The sequence below is a fragment of the Desmodus rotundus genome, chromosome 9, assembly GCF_022682495.2.
Source record: "Desmodus rotundus isolate HL8 chromosome 9, HLdesRot8A.1, whole genome shotgun sequence".
NCBI lineage: Eukaryota > Metazoa > Chordata > Mammalia > Chiroptera > Phyllostomidae > Desmodus > Desmodus rotundus.
The window spans coordinates 32,946,227-32,967,945 of NC_071395.1; positions in this window are offsets into that span (position 1 = coordinate 32,946,227).

Sequence of the window (21,719 nt, forward strand, 5' to 3'; positions counted from 1 at the left end):
TTTATTTATCTTTTTGTTCAATTTACTGCTAGGGTGGAAATAACTCTGCTTCTTTTTTTAGTGTGTTATTATTTTTGCCTCTGCTGTGACTTCCAACTATCTGCAGTTAAATTACACCAACATTTCACATGCACTATATTAGGATTTAGTATATAGTCTATAAGACTAACTGTGACAGGCATTCTCTTCAAATCAGGAACTGGATTCCGTTTCTCTGAAGGCTTCTAAATTACTGCTAGAGAGGGTATAATCTTAGGGTTCTGATTACATTTAGAACCCATAGTAAGAAATCTTTTTGACTCTAAAATTAAACATAATTCTGTGTGATTGTGGAACTTCTTATTTTGGCTTTGCAGGGGAAGAAAAAAAAAGTCTTTTTCTTCTACTCATCCTAGATTCATCGGCTGGGGCCATATACATTAGCCTGGCAAAACACAGATTACCAAGAGAAAAACAAACAGTTTTATTAACATGCGCATCACACATGCACACGGGGGAGCACCTAGTGATGAGTCACTCACAGGGGCGGTTAGAATTTGTTTCCTGTACCACTTTAGGCTGAACAAAGGGAAAGGGTCTGGGGGGTTGGGGCTTCAGGGCGAGAGACACCCTGTGGGAAGGTGACCAGGAAAGAATGGTGAACAAGGTTGTTTAGCAAGTTTTGTTTTGCAGATTCAAGTCAGAGCCCTCTCCTTGGGGCTGAGTCCTCTCCTTCCTGGGACCAGAGAGGAAGACACCTGTACCAATGTAAATTTCCTTTTGAAGCTTTTCTACAGTTTGCTTGTTCTCCTTGGCTTTCAGCTCTAAACAATCTATACACCAAGGAGGTATACTTTGGGGTGGCATATCCTGGTACACTTCAGTGTCTACTTGTTATGCTCATTTCTTTAAGTCCACCTTTTGTCTTTCAACATTGGGCCACACAAAGGTTTTAGTATCCCCAATTATTTAAGGATAAATCCTTAAGTAGTTAATATATATATTTTTTCATTTGGACACAACAGTACCATTTTACAGTTTCAGATACAAACAAAAGCAATAGTTAGGGAATAATCTTAAATCATCCAGAGAATCCAAATCCGTTGTATTTTCTGATTGCATGTAAAGCCAGAGCCCGGACTAACAGGGCTGAATGATGGGCCCTTGACACGTGGTTAATGCTCCTTACTATAGCGCTCATGGGGTAGGACATGTAGCTTTGGTTTGAGACCAAACATACAACTGCATGATTTTTTGGCTTCTTTTTCAAATAATAATTTTTTTTAAACTTTATTGTTAATAAAGAGCTTCTGCTTACTTTCAGAGTTCTTCATCTAATGTTTCCTTTGTTTCTTAATGGTTTATACTTTCTTACTAGTTAATGCTGGAAAAAAAAAGCCAAAAAGCCGAAGTGATTTTCACTGTCAAGAAGATGGTTTTCTCAGTCTTGTTTCTTCCTGCCCTCCTTGCCTTTTCCTCCCTTCCTCTCTCCATCCCTCTTGCTTCCTTTTTTCTTATTCCCTTCTTTCATTCCTTGCTTCATTTCTTCCCCATCCCCACATTTTAAAAAGTATATTTCAAATACATTGAATAATTGCATCTTCTGGGCTTTTGACCCTTCTCCCGAGGAATCTAGTTTCTTTCTGAAGATTTCTCCCACTTATCCTATTTCTCATCATTCTGTTATCAAGTACATGTTATAAATACAAGAACTAAAAATCGGAATAAGAATACAGTAGAAATTGGCACTTAGCTACTGAGATATATGTAAAAAAGCATAACTGATCAATGTTAATATGATTAGAAATTAGCCAGGTCCTCTAATTTGATTACTTAAAATATTCTCATTTATCCCTGCTCTTGAAATGTTATCTTCCCCTCTCTTGACCCTGTTCTACTTTTCTTGCTCTGTGATGTTGGATATAAAACTATTTTAAGGATAACACTGGGTGTTACTGATTTCTCAATTATGAAATACAGTTATTTTGATAAGCTTCCTCACTAGTGTGGGTTCTCAAACATGCCTCGTCTATCAGTACGAGGGCAGCAGACACCTGGGACTCTGCAGACACACAAAGGGAGACATTTGACAGAGTATAACGAATCATATTCCTTTTTCTTCTGTTGAGTTTCCATGGAAATTTGTGCTAATTAATTCCTAGTCTATCCATTTCAGGCTGTGCTTTCTTCCACTTAACAGAACATTGAAAATAATTAGAGATGAGAGGGAGAGGGGGAAGGAAAAGAAAGCAGTGATAAGAGTGATTAGGGTTAAATCAACTCCTGAGGGAAGACATTGTGTGGAGTTTCATAATATGAAGAGTTTACCAGAATTCTACTGATTTGGACATTTTTAGCTTACTTATTTCTTCTTTCTCAGACTTTGAGGAATGATGTAATTTATTCCTGCTCTGTTTTATAAGGATCCTTTAGATATATATTTTATTTCTTATTTTTCCATTACTTATTTTTGAATTTTTTTCCATGGGATATATTTGACTTTACAAGGTTTCTGAATTCATCTAAATACAGTTTTATAAACCACAAGGGGATAAATTTTGGTCATGTCAAGTTACTATGTAGAAGGCAAGTACCTAGACACCTAACTGAGGTCTTTATGGACCTTCAAAATCTGACCTCCAGTCTTATGTCTTTACCAATTCACTTGCAGAAAAACGTACTATCTGTTTGAAGAGGCAGATATAAACACAAACAGAAGATAAAGTATGAATAATTTTTAAACTCAGATTAACTAAGAAAGAAAAAGAGATTATATTTGAACTGGGCTTTAATTTCAATACATTTTGGTAGGTGAATATGATCCCAGGTGGAAGAAACAATATGAACAAATTTTTGTGTGATATTTTGGCAGGATATAAAGTTTCCGTGTCTGATTTGTTTTCAGCATGGTTTTGGAGGTGGGGTAAAGAAAAGTATTACTTAAGGTTAGTCATAAAGAGCCTTGAAAACATACTCTGACATTAAGACATTATTCTATTGTTTCCAGAAAATCATCAAATATCTAGAATGAAGAGAATAATAAAACTAAATCTGTCCTTTAATTTTTTTTCTTCAGCACTATCACCTTCTAAAAGACTATACAGTTTACTTATTTACTATGTTGATTATTGATTAGCTGTCTTTTTATCCACAAGAACAAGATTTTTTCTGTCTTTTCAAATAATGTCTCCGAATGGCTAGGATGTGTCTGGCACAGAGCAGATATTCAATAAATATTTGGTAACTGAAGGAATGGATACGTGCATTAACTTTGGGAAGTTAACTCTGGTGAGAATATGAAAGACACATTGTTGGGAGATCCTGCTTTCATGTAATCTCAAACTTAACTGGCCCCCTTGCTTAATCTTACATACACATTCCACATCATCTGTTTGCAAATCCCCCCCCACCTTTGCCTAGGCTATATTCTGTGGGCCAACCCTTCTCTTCACCTATTTGGATCTCACCCATGAGAAGAAATGACATGAGCATCAGAGACCAAGGTCCAAATTACGCTTCTTTGGCTTCCTCAGGACAGTCACCTCACTCGCCTATGTGTAAATGTGCATAAATACTACTTCATAGAATTTCTGGTAAGAGTAAAATGAGAAGACTTTATTCCTAGGAAAGCATCCAATGTATTATAGAGTCTTACTAAGTGTTAGTTTCCTTAACTGTCTGTTCTTCAAGAACTCAAGTTTTTATCAGGTCCTTAAAGTCTATTCTAATCACTAGAGCCCATAATTAGTTCCCTCATTTCTGAAGTACACGCTTTTTCGTACACTCTGAGATGTTTTCGTATGGTCACTTGGCTAACATCGGTACTGTCCGTTTGATGCAAAGCCAGGCACGGTCATGCACGTGTTGTTTCTGAAGGTGTACCGCCTCAAGGTGTTGCCACATCTGGTTCTTACAATGTCATAAAGTTTTATTTTGTAACAATTTATTCCTCATGCAGTGACTTTGTACTATATACAAAAGATTGTGGATGCCATGATATCCCAATAAACTTGAACCTCAGAAGCTCACTGAGCTTTTATCTGAGAGTTGGATTGTACTATTCTAAAGTTTTTTTGCATCTATTTGCTGTCCTCATTATGTAGATTTTGGATCTTTTGGGCTATCATACGAAGATTGTGGTATTGATTTTATTCTCTCATAGATGTGGGATTATTATGGCTTTTATTAACCAAGTCTTAAAAATATTTAAGTAAGAGTATTTCCCAAATAAATTCTGTCATAGGTAAGTTATTCTCCTTATTGTAGATAAGTTAGCATATGTCTGTTGCTATGTAAACATGTTTATATTATATGAATTTGTGCATTTACATATTTTATATTGCATGCTTATAATTTGCTTTTTGTTTAAATTATGCATTCTTTTAGAACTCTATTACTTATTTTATTTATTATTTAATTTTCTGCATAATGTCCCATTTGAATTGTTTTTTCATTTCCTCTTAGAAGTTGCTAATGAAAGTCAACAAAAAATTGATTTTTTCTCTTACTTTAGAATCAGTATTTTAGTCCTGTACATGGAAGAAAGAACACAAAGATGAGTGTGAGTATTTATTCCAAAATACATATTTTTCAGTGTTCATTTAGAATCTAAAATCTTATATTCATAAGTCTCATTTATTCTATTGTATTTCTGGATATTTCCAGAAATTAGAGAACCAGTCAAAATGGTTTCAAATTTAAATTACCATAAAATGGAAATGTTTTCTAATTTTTAATAAAAGAAGAAAACTTCATCTCTGTCCTTTTTAAACCAAGTTGTAACACACATGAAACTGTGCTTTGAGAAGTTGTATGTGGAGTGTTAATATCCCACTTTTCTCCATTACCTTTTAACAAATCCAAGTCCAAGTATTGTTTTAATGCTTGCCTTGTATTTTTAAAACAAGTGCTGTAAAAATCTCTAAGGAAGAATGATGGCTAGGTATTTTTTAATCAGAACGGTAAGCATCTTTTGACATGCATAACTATCACTTATTTATGAAGAAGTTAATGTAAGACTACATTTGATGGCATTTCATATCAAATACCTTTTAAACATTTCAAAAAGTGGTAGAGTATCTTAAAAAACAAATCCTGTTAATTGACCTCTCGAAATTATATATACGTGCCCTCTGTGTATGTACTCGTATGAGTATTTATGGGTATATCTACATATCTACATATATTTCTGTAGTGAGCTGGTCTGTGGCTTTCATCAGACCCTGAAACCAATTATAGATCCTCTGTTTTAGGAGAAGCTCAAAAACTTGCCAAGATTCAGAAATGTTCATAACTAATATTTAACATTTGAGATAAGGAGATTAGGATGATTAATTTATAAAGTAACTAATTAGGTGAAAGTAGACCAAACATTTTGGATATTCACTTATGATCTCTTTGATTTTTATTTTACCTGGAAAAGAAAAAAAAGCACATATTATATGATGGAGAAGTCATGTAAAATAACAAATTTCTAAATTTATGAGAAAAAAATCCTTCTTAGCAAATGGATTTCTGTTCAATCCAATCACAGCAGAGAGATCTGAGACAGCAAAACATGTTTTCGAGTGGGGATGGATAAAATTTGATAGACTTCTTTGCAATGAGAAGAAATTAAAGATTTTTTTTCAACTAATAATACAGATACCCGGAGTTACACTCACCACAACTCTCAGGAACAATTTTTGACAAGATAATAACTCATTCCTTGACATTTATGCAGCTATAAACTTAGCTATGAATTAGATATCATAGTTTAAATAAAAATTGGTATTAATGAACTTTTAATCTTATGCTATTAAAAAGTATAATAGACTAGATCAAAAATTAAGACTTTTAAGACTTATTTTCCACCTCCCAATTTAGTCTAGTCTAATTTTGCAGGTGGTTAGAATGAGGTGGGCCTGCTTACCTCTCTCTGCGCCTTCTCTTACTCTCCCTTCAAGAAACCTTTATTGAGTGCTAAGTGTGCCAGGCATAGTGCTCACAGCTGTGCTGTATCACCATGAACTGTTTTGCACTGTATAAAGTTTTCTTCTTCACTACACCCAAAACCAATGACCAGTGATTAACAAGATAAAACAGACAGGGCAGACAGGCCAGAAAACATGCAATTACAATGCGTTACTGTAAGTGCTAGAAGGAAAATTGAGGGTATTTGCAGGGATTTGGGAGAAGCCAGAAGAGAGAACTGCAGTCCCCAGGTAGAGGACTCGGTGACTGGGAGAGGGAGTATCACAGCATTGTTGAGGTGTCTTCTCTTAGTGAGTGACTAACAGTTATTAGTTGCTAGAACATACAAAATGATTTTCTACCTCAGGAAATCTTCACATATCATTTTTTTTCTGCCAGGCTTCCTGTTTTGTCCATATTCTTCACAACTTTTCCCTTCAGAGTATCCATGCCAAAGCTTAAATCTCACCAGTGAATAATTCCTGACTCTTTCGTGAATAATGGTAGAGAAACCATTATTCATGAAACCAGTTAACTTAAGTAATGTAGAAACTATAATTAACTTAAGTAATGTAGAGGCAATTTATTGGCCCCATGCTGAAATGTGCAGGGGTGACTGCGCCTTTAGTCACAACTGGATTTGATGTTGAGGACGCCCTCTGTCTCTCTTGTTTCTTAGGCAAATTCCTTCTATGTTGTAAATGTGACTGGAGCTCACTGCTTACCAGCTTAGCAACTCCACGAAGATGGGAACTTCTTCCATGTTAAAGTGTCAGATTCTGATTGCCCTCCCTTGGGTTATGGGCTCGTCTTCACACCAGTCACTGATACAGGAGAAAGGAACCACCATCTTATCTCTACAGTGGGTGGAACAGGCTCTATGAACAAAAGTCTATCCAAAATTTCTCAGTATGGAAAATAAAACAGCTCGCAGATCATCGAGATGCAGGCTAGATAGATCAAAACATCGGGAGTTGTCTGAATTCGCTCAGAAAGGTCTTTCCTGACACCCCCTCCTTTAATTTTCTATCTAAGCCCTTTGCGACATTTGTATCATTGATTCTGATTCGGGATTATGTCATTTAGCTAGGTTTCCTGAACTAGAACGTAAGCTCCGTGACTCCGTGACAGAGGGGACTTCCTTGTGCACTGTTGCATCTCCAGGATATAGGGTAATGTGTGCTATGTGGAGAGATTCACTAAATAATTTGTTAAAAAGAATAAATAAACAATTAGAATCAATAATTGTGAAGGATAACATTCGGATACTTATGAGGTGATAGTGATATTCAAAATTATAGTCTTAATTTTTTAAAAAAAAATTCAAGAGAACATTGAATATTGGCTCTTTGGTTCTCCTTATTTAGAAAGTGTGTTGCCACTCAGGCCTTACTCACAGCTGAGCAGATCTGAGCAGAAGCCTAATGAATGAAATCTTTGGGCTGATCTAAATGCACAATTTTAAATTATTTTTTGTTGTTGTTACTACACCTTGCCTTTTACACATATGGATTATAAATATATTTTCATACATGTTTTTACTGTGTTATGTTAGGCATTTGTTACTTCTCTAAAAGCCTTGATTTTCTTGCCTGTAATGCTAGAGTCCTAATACCTACCTCATAGAGTACCATGAAGATTAAATGAGAAAATGTGTTTTTAAAAACTAGTACAATACTTTGCAATAGTAAGAATTTTAAAATGGCCACTGTTGTCATTGCTTCTTATCTTGTGGTACAGAATGTTTTTAAGGCAAAATTTATGTCAGCGACAACAGAGGTGGCTGAATTCCCTTAGAAGCTACCCCTGGTGTGAAATTACTTTTGACAAGTATAGTACACACAGAAAGTTCTTAGTACATCCCTCTACCTTTAGCTTAGCAGTTTCTTTCTTTTTTCTAAAAATCATATTGCAGAGGCCTTAGTAACTAAAGAGAAGAGAGAAAAAAATGGTTGGGGCCGTTTTCTCATAAAATGTCAGGGCCCACAGCAGGTACTGGGACTCTTGAGCCCACTGATGATGATGTTGTTCAGAGAACGTTGGAAGGAAGAAACACTAGAAGTTAAACTGTTCTCCAGTAACCATCCTAAACTCCTTCTTTTCAGCTGGTTTGTAAAACATTTCCCAGGGTTATTATATATCAATATAGTAAATGGGCTTATCATGAAAGACATTGGCTTACATGTACAGCAGTCTAAAATATACCAACTGAAAACATTTTAAACAATTATTTCGAGCAGCAGAGATAGTCTGAGGTGTCCAGATCTCCTTGATGGAAGCTTTCCCGGACTTCAGCAGGCCCACTCCTTCACCTGAGCCAGGTGCTCTCATATTCTTGCTCCTAGAATCATGACTTAGATTTGCCCTTCTGGAACTTTCCAAGAGAAGATATTAGAAGCAGAAGCAGAATGGAAGGGGAAGCTCAGCCAGTAGAAGACTGTGGGAAGTCTCTTTTCTGTTTAAATCACAGTTGACACACAATATTATATTAGTTGCAAGTATACTGGACTTATCAGGGTGATCACTTTGTGAGTTGTATGCATGGGGGAACTCTCTTCTGCAGGGAGAACTTCACAGCATGTCAAAGCCTGGGAAGGTGAAAGATAACTGGAACCAAAGAGCCAAAGAGAAGCGAGTATTATTGAAAGCCTGGGTTTAGAGCCAAGACTTGCTGAACAAAGGTGACAATAACAGAAGTAGGTTAAGGTGTTCCAGTCTATTTCTTGGAACAGGTTTTGCTGTTTGATTACTTTGGTGTGGAAGCCATAGGGATGTGTGTGCGTGTGAAAGGTCTGTAGGAGGGTGGTGATGTGTGGGTGTGTATTAAAAGAACCACCGGTGAGAAGGACACTTATCCCAGCGATCATCGAATAGGGTAAATCAGGCTGAAATGGGCAGAGAGCCATTTCTATTATTTTTTTTAACATTTAAAAAAATATTTGTTTATTTGTTCATTTGTTTTTAGAGAGAGAGGAAGGGAGGGAGATAGAGAGGGAGAAAAACAGGAAAGCACAAGAGAGACATCGACCAGTTGCCTCTCACACGCTCCCAGTGGGAACCTGGCCTGCAGTCCAGGCACATGCCCTGACCAAGAACTGAACTGGCGACCTTTTGTTTTGTGGGACAACACCCAACCCACTGGGCCATGCCGGTCAGGGTATGTCAATGATTAAGATCCTGATATTGGCGTTATGTACTTGTTTGCTTTTCCAAATTTTCTGGATTTCCATTTTACTTATAATTTATTCACTTCTTTTATTTCTTTTTCTGTGCTTGGCTCCTTTACTACTCCGTGTCTGAATGTTTGACATATGCTTCGGGGATCAATTTCATTTTGTTTTCTCCTGGTCTATTGTCCACACATACTATTGCCTGTTTTTGAGTTTAGCTGTTTTCTCATGTCCTTTTGTTCTCCTGTTTATCCAGATGTTGATTTCCTGTTCACCTTAGATGCTGGTTTCAGCCTGTAATGTCTGTCTGAGCGGTGACTCACTTCCTGGATTATGGGACAGGGATGGGTGGATTTTTCAAACCCTGCAGTGGGCAGCCCAAAGAAGTCAGGGCACAGTGTGCCTAGTTCTTGTGGGGGAAGAAGGGCGGAAGTGCTGAAGGGAGTAACTGCCTCCACAAATCTGTGGGTCTTATATAATTTTATCCAAATCCAGCCTGGCTGATTATTTGTTTTAACCATGCACTGACCTCTTAAGTGACTTCTCTGTCACCACTCTTTCAAATTCACCTATCCATCACAAATAAGCCCCAATTATAAAGCAAGTTATGGTGCTCCTCTAATTATATATATATATATATATATATATATATATATGGTACTCCTTTAAATATGTATACACACATGTATGTATATACATATGTATATATGTGTATATGTATATATATACATATACAGGGTTTGGCAAAAGTTGGTTTACAGTTGTGAATATGGGAAATACAGAGTTTATTCTTGTATTATTATTTATTAGTTGCTGTATTATTTTCCATGTGAACAACTGTAAACCTACGTTTGCCCCACTATGTGTGAGGTCTATGTGGAGAAAAGTCCAGCCATTGTTAGTATAATGAGAACGGTTTGTGTGACATCGATGTAGCCTGGCAGCCAGGGAGAGTGGACTGGAACGTGCATGCGTGAACAATGACGACTTCACTGTACTAGCCAGTGGGGTGGTAGATGCCGTTGACTAAGCCTGTGTACTGTGGCCATTGCATTCAAAATGACTGAGTAAGTAGAGCAGCGAATCTGCATCAAATTTTGCATTAAGCTTGAACATTCCTCCACGAAAACTGTTCGGATGTTTCAGAAGGCCACAGCTATGGGCAACTGGTGATTGGCAGCTTCCTCAGGACAATGTGCCCACTCATGCATCCTGTCTGGTGCAGTTTTTTGGCAAAGCATCAAATCACCCAGGTGATTCAGCCCCCCTGCAGCCCAGATTTGGTGCCCTGTGACTTCTGGCTTTTCTCAAAATTAAAATCACCTTTGGAAGAGAATAGATTTCAGAGTGCCAGTGAGATTCAGGAAAATACGATGGGGCAGCTGAAAGCAACTAGGTGAACTGTGTGAGGTCCCAAGGTGCCTACTATGAAAGGCACTGAGGTGTCATTGTCCTATGTACAATGTATCTTGTATCTCCTTCAATAATTGTCTCTATTTTTCATATTACATGGCTGGATACTTAATGGATAATATATATGAATATATATTTATGTATGTATATTCATATACAATGCACAATATGGATATGGCTACAGTATCCATACATTGTATATGTGTATATATATTTTTTGCTCAGAGAACAAAATGTCCATATCTTTTAAACAATACACTTTGTTCTTTGATTTGACTTGGCATTTCAAAACATTAAGTAGGCTACAAATGAGTATATGGCTCTTATTTACCTTTCTAGCAAAATGGAAATCAAATTTAAAGAGAATGTAATAGTAGAATGAACAGTAACACCAATCTCCCAGTGATGGTATCTCCCCAACACCCAACCTCTATTGGCAGATATTTATTTTATTTCACAAGGTTTTTGTTGTCATTAGGACACACCCAGAGGGTGTAAGCCTGCAGAAGCTCATTACTTTAAGTATGCTGACAAATAATTGTGAAATTAATTGTGATCCTGTTTGAGATGTATAGTAGGAACATTTTGTACCAAGCCTTAAGCAAACTCTGATGTATACATTGGAGCAGCTGATGAAACTCTTGTTTTCAATATTTAAAATTAAATGTGTATGTTCAGTACCACATCATTCCATGTTATTTTTTTGTTTTTGAGATAAAAGTTGTTTTTCATAAAAATTGTGATACCTTGTGTGAACATTAGGCCATTTGAACTTTAATGGATAAACGTGAAAACAAAAAAGCACCTTTATTTACTATAGTTCCAATGGTTGCAAAGATAGACCAGCAGACTGTGCCTGGAGATAGTTGAAAGAGCAAATGGTAAGAACTCAAGTGCGGAAGTCCACCAGGATTGGTGCAGGTCCCAGCTGCACCATTTAGCTGGTAGCTCTGTGGCCAACCATTCCATGCCTTAGCTTCCTCAGCTGTAACACAGAGTCGTGAAGTACAATGAGACCGTGCACACACACCGAGCTCAATCCAAAGTGCCCAAATAGCAGTGCTGTTTGGTTTAGCAAATGGATTATGGAGACAAACTACATGTACCATAAATAGAAAAATAGGGTTTTTATTTCAAATCTTTATTAACTTACTTGCTCATTCTTCTCACAAACAGTCCTGGAAGCCTGTTCTATGCCCTCCATTCAACACACTCTCTGGCCCAGAATCCACCCCCTGAAAATATTTGTTAAAAGAAGGAAGAGAAAGGAAGAGAAAGAGAGGATGAGAACAACTATTAAAGATATTTTTTAAACTGCATCAAATGAACATTTCAAATTGCCTGGGAAGGAGAGGTGATATCTGAAAGTGAGTTTTCAAAAGACAAGGTAAAGAATGAAAGAAAACTACCCCAGGTCAAGGGAATAAATGAAATGTTGAAAAATCATAAGGTAATACAAAAATTTGAGGAAACACTGTTGGAATGGACCCTAGATTCACAGGGTGAAAAAAGAGTGATGGGGTCAATGCACAATTGTGCGGACCCTCCTAGTCAACTTGGACTTTGTGAGCACAAGAGGGTTTTCTTTTAGGTAATATATATAAATATATATATATATATATATATATATCAGTATATATAGTGGGTGTGTATATATCTCAGTGTGTGTGTATATATATATCAGAGAATTATTGAGTATTATTCATCGTTAGCTGATGTGCTAGTTGTATGTCTACAGATATTTTTAAAAATTATCCCAAGGAACTCACAGTAAATTTGGGGACACAGTAAAGAAAAAAGATACAATGATGGCAAAAGGAATGACTCTTACAATAGATGTAAAAATAGAATATTTTGGAAGGAAAAAGAGCCCAGAAGAAAAGCCTGTCTATTATATGTAGTATGTTTTCATAATCTATTTGATAATGTTCTCTAAGGGAAACATTGTAAAGCTGATATATGATGCTAATATCAGTCAGAGAAAATGTTAATTAGAGAAAATGCCATGTCCAAAAGTTCCTCTGAAATAAGGTAATATTTAGAAATTTGTTTCCTGGCTGGTGTGGCTCAATGAACTGAGTGCCAGCCTGCGAACCAAAAAGTTTGATTCCCACTCAGGGCTCACGCCTGGATTGCAGGCCTGGTCCCCAGTAGGGAGTACAGGAGAGGCAACTGGTTGATGTTTATCTCACACATTGATGTTTCTTTCCTTCTCTTCCCCTCTCTCTAGCAATGAATAAATAAAATCTTTTTAAAAAGAAATCTGTAAGTAATTTAATGTATTTGGAGCAAAAGATGTTTATAGGCCCCCAGTCGGAGACAGGGCTGGAGTAGTAGGATTTCCAGACCACACAAGGCCCTCTAAGTGCATCGTCAACAATAGAGTTCCACTAGAGAATCGTTAGCAGTGCCGTGACATGATTAAAGTGTGTCTTTCTTTTCAGGACTAACTCTTTAGAATGATTGAAGGGTGACTGAAACTAGCAGTATGAAAACAGCTTGGAATCCATGTGAGAAAATATCAAGGTCTGAACTATTACAATACCGTGGCAGAAGGAACAGAAAAAAAGATTATTGATCAGAACACTGAGTGGCCAATTAAATTAAAGGGTGGATGGTAAGAGAGAGAGAAGTTTCAGATAACTTGAAAACATATAGCACAATCTAGGGATGCTGCTGAGAGAGAGATACAGGGAGTTATGCTTTTACTTGTGCTAAGTCTGGGATAAAAATGAGTTTAATGCATCTGTGGGGCCTCCAGATGGAGAAATAGGAAAATAGGAATCTGAAACCCAGGTCAGTGAAATGGGTTGTTGATATTGATTTGACGGTTGTTGTCACATGGGTGTGTTTGGAACTTTTTGTTTGAAAGGAATTGTCTGAAAATAACATGGAGTGTGAAGAAGCTAAAACCGAGGGTAGCTGTCATAGAAAGGTCCATGAAAATCAAGGCATAAGTTTCCCTTAGGTTCATTGGTTATAAAGTTGCCTTTGGGAGATAAATTTATAGGTTAAAGCCAGATATAAATATGATATGGATAATAAGGTATTGGTAATAAAAACCATCCTAAAATCTTTGATTTTAAAGGAATCTGATATCATTTTAATAAGTGAATTAAATTACATGAAATAAATATGCCAGCGATACTGTTTTATGGCTTGGAGAGCACCCAATTACTCTCAATGTAAATAATTCAATAAATCTCAAAAATATTAGTGATGTGGGGTCAATACGTTTTCTTTCTTTTTTTTTTTAAGGCTCATGTGTTTCATTAGTAAAAAAACATGAATGCAAACTTCACTCTTGGCACATGGTAACTGCTCAATAATTATTTAACAAGCCAGATCCATGAGTCTATAGTTTTCTCTTTTTAATTTTTTTAAAATTTAGGTTCAATACGTTTTCAAACCTAGATATAGGAGTGGTGAACCCAAGGTAGCTAATTTGGAGGACCAAAACATGCTTTTTTCTTAAGATTCTCTGTTATAATAAAAAGAATTTCTTTACAATTCAAGAGTTCTAAGAAGTTGGATGGACTAAGTCTCTGCATCCCAAGGAAGCAGATTTTTCCCAGCAGAATAGCTGGTTTTATCAGTTTTCCTGACCAATGAAAAAGTTGTTATGCTTTCAAGATCTTTTCCCCCAATCCTAGAATTTGATTGGAGTTGCTGGTTGTGTTTTTTGTTGAGGTCAGCTCTTGTTTTTCTTCATGAAACATCCACCTGGGAACAATAACTATGTTGTAAGCCCTAAATTAATTTATGCCATTCACTTTTTTTCTGATTTTTTTTTTAGTCTTCTTGTGCCAAGATATCTTTTCATAGTTGACTTTTGCGTGCTTGTTTTCATGTAAACTTATACTTTCTCATTCAACGTCCAATAGACTTAGAGTCATCCATCATTTACTTACTCTGCCTTTTCCAACTTTGGACACTATTTCTGAGCGGACACATGAAACATACGTCTCCCAGAAAATGTCTTTGTAGTCACCATGCCATGTGCAGCATAGCAAGAAAGGGCAAGGGGATTAAAAACAAATTACAAAATTGAATCCAAAAAATGTAAACTGTAAAGTGCGTGAGTACATTAAAACCTAGTTTAGCCTGTAACTAAGTAATGAGAAGACTTAACAAGTGGGGTATAAATGGATTTACCCTTTTGGATTTAATATTGAAGACAAACAGTAAATTAAGCCTTTATATTTGCTACCTGTATACTTCTGTATCTGTATTTCCACACAGTAAAGTTGTATTTAGAATGACTGCCCTATGACATTTAAATTCTCATCTTTTCAAGCAACATAATTTTACACTCTTACTAGATTATACTTATTACAGGAAAAAAAGTACCACGTTTTGAAAACATTTGCATAGCAGGACACAAATTAAATAGGTTCTTATATTAGTACCTTATTTAAAAAAGACCACCAATTCTCCATGTATTTTAGGTTGATTGCAAGGGGTTTTTTTTGTTTTTTTTTTTTAGATTTTATTCATTTTTAGAGAGAGGAGAAGGGAAGGAGAAAGATAGGGAGAGAAACAGCAATGTGCGGTTGCCTCTTGCACAACCCCTACTGGGGACCAGGCCCGCAACCCAGGCATGTGCCCTGACTGGGAATCGAACCAGTGGCCCTTTGGTTCACAGGCTGGCACTCAATCCACTGAACCACACCAGCCAGGGCTGACTGCAGTTTTATGTCATGTTTATAGACACTTGCTTAGTAAATTATGTAATAATCTTAATACATGTTAATAATGTTACTACCTTAGAATGGCCATACCAACTAGTTTTATTTACACCATGGACAAGGCTAATATATACCAAGAATTCAGTAAACAGGTTTTAATATAGCTGAATATATCACAATTTTGTAATTTGACGAGTGATGCAGATATGACACCATTAATCCCAAAGAATCTGAGAAGCATGGTGCCTGGATTGTTTTCAAATTACAGTTGGGAACACATATGCAATCCCCAGTATCTTGCATTGTATTTTTATCAACTAAAAGGCTCTGTTTAATGAGGAAAACAAAAGACATAATTCTCAAAAATATGAGGAGATGAAGAATCAACTACTATTGAAGATTTTACCTTTCAAACACTTTATACCTGTAATGAATGCTTTTCTGAGATAAGTGTTTGTTAAATCAAATTTAATTTGCTATTTTTTGAGTCTTATTAACTGCACGGATTGACTGTTTCAGCACAAACTGTTGAAGCATGTTTGCTTGTAGCTGGCATTTTTACCTACGTATTTTGCACAGAAGAGTGCTCTGCACAATATGGTCTCAGCAATTCTGTTTATTGCATTTCTGAATGTTACAACAAACAATCAACAAGAGCTGTTATATTCATATGATGAAACATTCTGCCATAAACAGTAACATATTGATTCATGCTACAACATGAACCTTGAAAATGGTATGCTGAGTGAAAGCAGCCAGATATGAAAGGCCTCATATTAGAGGATTCAATTTATGTGAAATGTTCAGAATAGGCAAATCTGCAGAGACAGAACACGGGTAGCAGTGGTGCCAATGGGTGAGGAGGGGTGGGAGGAAATGGGGGAGTAACTGGTCATGGACATGAGTGTTCTTTTTAGGGTGGCAAAACATTCTGGAAGTAGGTAATGATGATTGTTCCATAATGCTGTGAATATAATAAAAATGAATTGTACATTTTAACTATGGTAGGTGAATAATATCTGAACTAAAGATGTTATAAAAACTAGCCAGCCCTATCAGTCTTCACCTTTTGCCTATTAAGCATTGATTAATTCAATGTATATATTTCATCTTTTTTGAAATTTGTTCTTAAAAGTAAATAGGTGAGGTGATATGTTCATTGATTTGACCATGGGAATCCCCTCATAATGTATATATATATCAAATCATGACGTTGTACACTTTATTTTTTTCACTTTAAATATATTATAATTTCATTGTCAATTATACTGAAGAAAAATAGAATCTAGTAAGACAAAAAGAAAATGAGAGGTTTAAAAAATTGCAGCTGGAGAAGAGAGGATGGGGGAAGTAATGGATAAATAACCAGTAAACAGCCTAGTGAAAAGTAACATGAGAGAAATATGAAGGCCATGTTGGGACTCCTTCCATGCTTCTAAAATGCCATCTTAGTTACTAGAATACAGACATCTTTTCTCATCTTAGAAGTTCTCTGGTCTAGTGAGCACATTTAAAAATGTGTTTTTCTTGTGCTAATCATTGTAGTAAATTGGTGTGAATTGGAAACCCTTTAAACAGGTTGTAGTTGAAGTAATTTGAGAAAAAATCTGAATTTCAGATATACCCTAGGAATGATGCTGGTGGTTGCTTTGACTATGATGACCTTTTCAATAAATGCTAATAAAGATGTGATGTGTGGTTTAATAATATAAATTATTTGATTGTGCAAAATAAAATAGAAATGTGATATTTAAGTGCTCAAAGGAGTTTTAATAGACCAATGTATTCCATATTCCACAGTGGGACTCACTGTGTTCTATGTCTATGGGACATACAACTCCACATTCTGCAATTGGTTCTGTTTGAAGGATCTTCATATGTACAAGGATAAGCAAAGGGACAGGCAAACCTAATATCTGATGCAATTTCTATAAGATTTTATTTGTTTATTTTTAGAGAAGGGGAAGGGAGGAGAGAGAGGGAGAGAAGCATCAATGTGTGGTTGCCTCTTATGTGTCCCCTACTGGGGCCATGGCTCACAACCCAGGCATGTGCCCTGACTGGGAATCGAACCAGCTACCCTTTGGTTTACAGGCCAGCACTCAATCCACTAAGCCACACCAGCCAGGGCTTACTTCTATAAGTTTTTACTTGATCACACTCTACTTCTGTGACAGACTTGTGAATAATGCACAAAGTCATCCTAAATAGATATTTCATTCCTCTTATAACTACTCCTGGTGGTTGAACTATTTAGAAACTATTCCTTTATATATAGGTGGTGGCATCTTGCCAGTGATGTTATTTATTATTTAGTACGCTTTGGGTGTTTCCCCTTTCCCATATGAAATCATGATGATTTTTGAATTTGTCTTGGATAGGACAAGTAAACTTTTTGCTATCTATATAGTTCCTTTCTAGGAAACATCCAATTTAATACTATTTTTACAGTCTTTTTGAAGTTTTCTTACACACAGATTGCATGATTTATCCATACTATCTGTATACTAGAGGACTCTCTTCTCTTGGCCACAGCTAATGAAAACCAAGAGTGGTTACCTAAACCAATCTAGGCCAATTGATAGAGTGGTTAACAGATGAAGAGGTAACGTAGATGCAAAACTTTGCTCATTAGAAGCAAACTTTATTAAAATATGACTGGCTGGGAACTTCCAGCCAAGATGGAGGTATAGGTAGACACACTGTGCCTCCAGGCACAACCAAAAGAAGAACAACAACAATTTAGAAACAAAAAACAACCAGAACTGACAGAAAATCAAACTATATGGAAGTCCGACAACCAAGGAATTAAAGAAGAAACATTCATCCAGACTGGTAGGAGGGGCAGAGATGGGCAGCCGGGAGGAGAAGACTCATGGCAAAGCAGCAGCTGGAGGACCAGGACAGGCAAGGCAGCAGCTGATAGAACCAGTGAGGTGGCGGTTGGTGGAGCAGGTGGTCCCACATTCGTGTGCAGATAAACTGGGAGGAACAAGGGGAGCGAGAAGACCGTGCAACCCAGGGCTCCAGCGTGGGGAAATAAAGCCTTAAACCTCTGACTGAAAACACCTGTGGGGATTGAGGCAGCAGGAGAAACTCCCAGCCTCACAGAAAAGTTCACTGGAGAGACCCACAGGGGCCTAGAACCTGCACAAGCCCACCCAATCAGCACCAGAAGGGCCCAATTTGATTGTGGGTAGCAGGGGGAGTGACTGATAACCATCAGAGAGAGGAGCAAGCACCATTGCTCCCTCTCGGGCCCCTTCCCCACAGACAGCATCACAACGCAGAGATGTGGGTTGCCCCGCCCTGGTGAACACCTAAGGCTCCACCCCTTACTACATAACAGACACAGAGACAAAAAAAAAAAAATAGCCCAAATGAAAGAATGGCTTGAAGCTCCAGAAAAAATACAACTAAGCGACGAAGAGATAGCCAACCTATCAGATGCACAGTTCAAAACACTGGTAATCAGGATGTTCACAGAATTGGTTGAATATGGTCGCAATTAGATGAAAAAATGAAGGTTATGTTAAGTGAAATAGAGGAAAATGTACAGAGAACCAACCAGTGACAGGAAGGAAACTGGGACTCAAATCAATGGTGTGGACCAGAAGGAAGAAACATTCAACCAGAAAAGAATGAAGAAACAAGAATTCGGAAAAAATGAGGAGAGGCTTAGGAACCTCCAGGACATCTTGAAACGTTCCAACATCTGAATGATAGGGGTGCCAGAAGGAGAAGAGGAAGAACAAAAAATTGAAAACTTATTTGAACAAATAATGAAGGAGAACTTGCCCAGTCTGGCAAAGGAAATAGACTTCCAGGAAGTCCAGGAAGCTCAGAGAGTCCCAAAGAAGCTGGACTCAAGGAGGAACACACCAAGGCACATCATAATTACATTAGCCAAGATTACACAGAAGGAGAGAATCTTAGAAGCAGCAAGAGAAAAGGAGACAGTTACCTACAAAAGGGTTCCCATAAGACTGTCAGCTGATTTCTCAAAAGAGACTTCAGGTAAAAAAGGGGCTGGAAAGAAGTATTTGAAGTCATGAAAAGCAAGGACCTACATCCAAGATTGCTCTGTCCAGCAAAGCTTTCATTTAGAATGGAAGGGCAGATAAAGTGCTTCTCAGATAAGGCCAAGTTAGAGAAGTTCATCATCACCAAGCCCTTATTATATGAAATGTTAGAGGGATTTATCTAAGAAAAAGAAGATAAAAAATATGAACAGTAAAATGACAGCAAACTCACAGTTATTAATAACCACACATAAAACAAAAACAAAAACAAACTAAGCAAACAACTAGAACAGGAACAGAACCACAGAAATGGAGATCACATGGAGGGTTATCAACAGGGGAGTGGGAGGGGGAGAGAGGGGGAAAAGGTACAGAGAATAAGTAGCATAAGTGGTAGGTACAAAATAGACAGGGCGAGGGTAAGAATAGTATAGGAAATGTAGAAGCCAAAGAACTTACATGTATGACCCATGGACATGAACTAAAGGAGGGGAATGTGGGTGGGAGGGGGTGTGCAGAGCAGAGGGGAATAAAGGGGGGAAAAATGGGACAACTGTAACAGCATAATCAATAAAATATATTAAGAAATAAAATAAAATATGACTGGCTGAACCAATTAAATTCTTACTTTTGTGGGGTTGGACTAGGGGACTTACTGAGGAGGTTAGTTGGTAATGAAAGCAGAAGCTGAAAGAGGGCAGAGAAATGACAAGCCCAGAGAATAAATTATACACAGAGAAAAAGCTAGGGAACACTCCATAGTTATTCACAGTAGCAGCTGAAGTGAAGGCAGAGTGTTTGAGGTCCACAGCCTTGACATAGTGAGCCAAGGAGAGCAGGAAGCAGTGTGTGCCTGCTGTGAGGGTGTGAACAGGTAGTTCTTTATTGCTCGAGTTACAGGGCCTTTTTTGAGGGGCCCCCCAATGTTTCGGGACACTGTCTCCGCAGTGCTTCATCCACTACTCATTCCACAAATGCTTACCGAGTGCCTGCGTGGGGAGCGCATGCTCTACATGGAGGATTTGTTAATGAACAGGAGAGCTCTTACCCTGTGGAATTTATATCCCAGTGGCCAAGACTGTTTTTGTCGTTTTGTCCATACCTTTATAATAGACCTGTATCACCTGAATGAATACAAGTGTGCCTTTGGTCCTCGCAGTCTGAGAGTCTAATAAAAATACTTTCTATTTCATTTCACAGGCATTATTTTAAAGTTTTTTTCTGTTTTACAAGTATCAATTCAGTAAATTTGTATGACTATTCTAAAAATATATAAATTTTATAGAGCAAGATATGAAGGCAAAAAAAGATTTAAAAATTGCCTGACATAGATGGTACCAATAGTACCATCTATTATTCATAGATGGTGCAACCAAGTTTTCAATGCGGGTAGACTGTCTGGCTCCTACATCCAGGTGTCTCACCTTTTCTATGCTGCCTGTCACAACACTTGTAGAATTCCCTTTGTGTTCTGTGTAATTACTGGTACTCATCTTGCATCTCATAATTAATTTTACTTCTCTTGAAGCACGCTTTCTATTCAGTCTTTAATACACATCCCACCAGTATCTACATACAATGGGATGATGAAGTGATAATGCTACTAGCTACGTTGGTTATCACTTATATCAGAAGATAGTAATTATTCTTCCTTGAAACCTTCAATCAATCATTGTAGAATCACATATTACCGTATACAGTAACGTCATAGTGAATCACAGCAATTCTCAGAGGATGTACATATTAACATATCTTTTATATGCCATAAACTTTGAGTTACGGGATGAATTGGCATAACACAACTAGCCTCCAGGTACTACAGTAATGCTTCTGGAAGATGACTTACATTGTTTGTTATATAATATCATTCAGAAAGTGTTCCACATTTTTCTCACCTTGCTTCACGGTAAATCTTTATGAGTTTAGATACAATTTTCTTTGCAGCTACTTTATGTTGATTTATTATGTGGAATTGTGCAAAATGGTTGAATATATGTAGAAACTGGAAATCCATATATGACATCCAGTTAACCTCACTCTACCTCCTCAATTTACACGTGGTAGACCCTGAACACAAAATCTCATGTTCACACTAAATTACTTACAAGCATATTTTAAATATGATCTACCTTCTTACTTTTGTTTTAACACATTGAATTTCGATATAATTCATCAAGAGCCCAAAATCTACCACAGATGGTTTTGATATTTACCCAGCAGTCCCACTGGAGCAATGTTTGCTGAAAATCAAAGTTGAACTTATCCCGTTGAAATGCACTAGTGCAAAAAGATTAAAATGTTCAAAATGCTGCAGGTGCTTTTTAAATTTATTCCCTGAGGTATGAACCTGTTACCAAGGAAACATTCTGCAAATATTAGTAAACCTCTCACTTGCTTTTCCGTGTCCCTGGAGTTTGCGTGTGCACTAAGCCCATTTTGCAGAGTGCTGCTTGCAGCTTCCACCCCCGTTATATTTATAAAGAAATATAGTACCC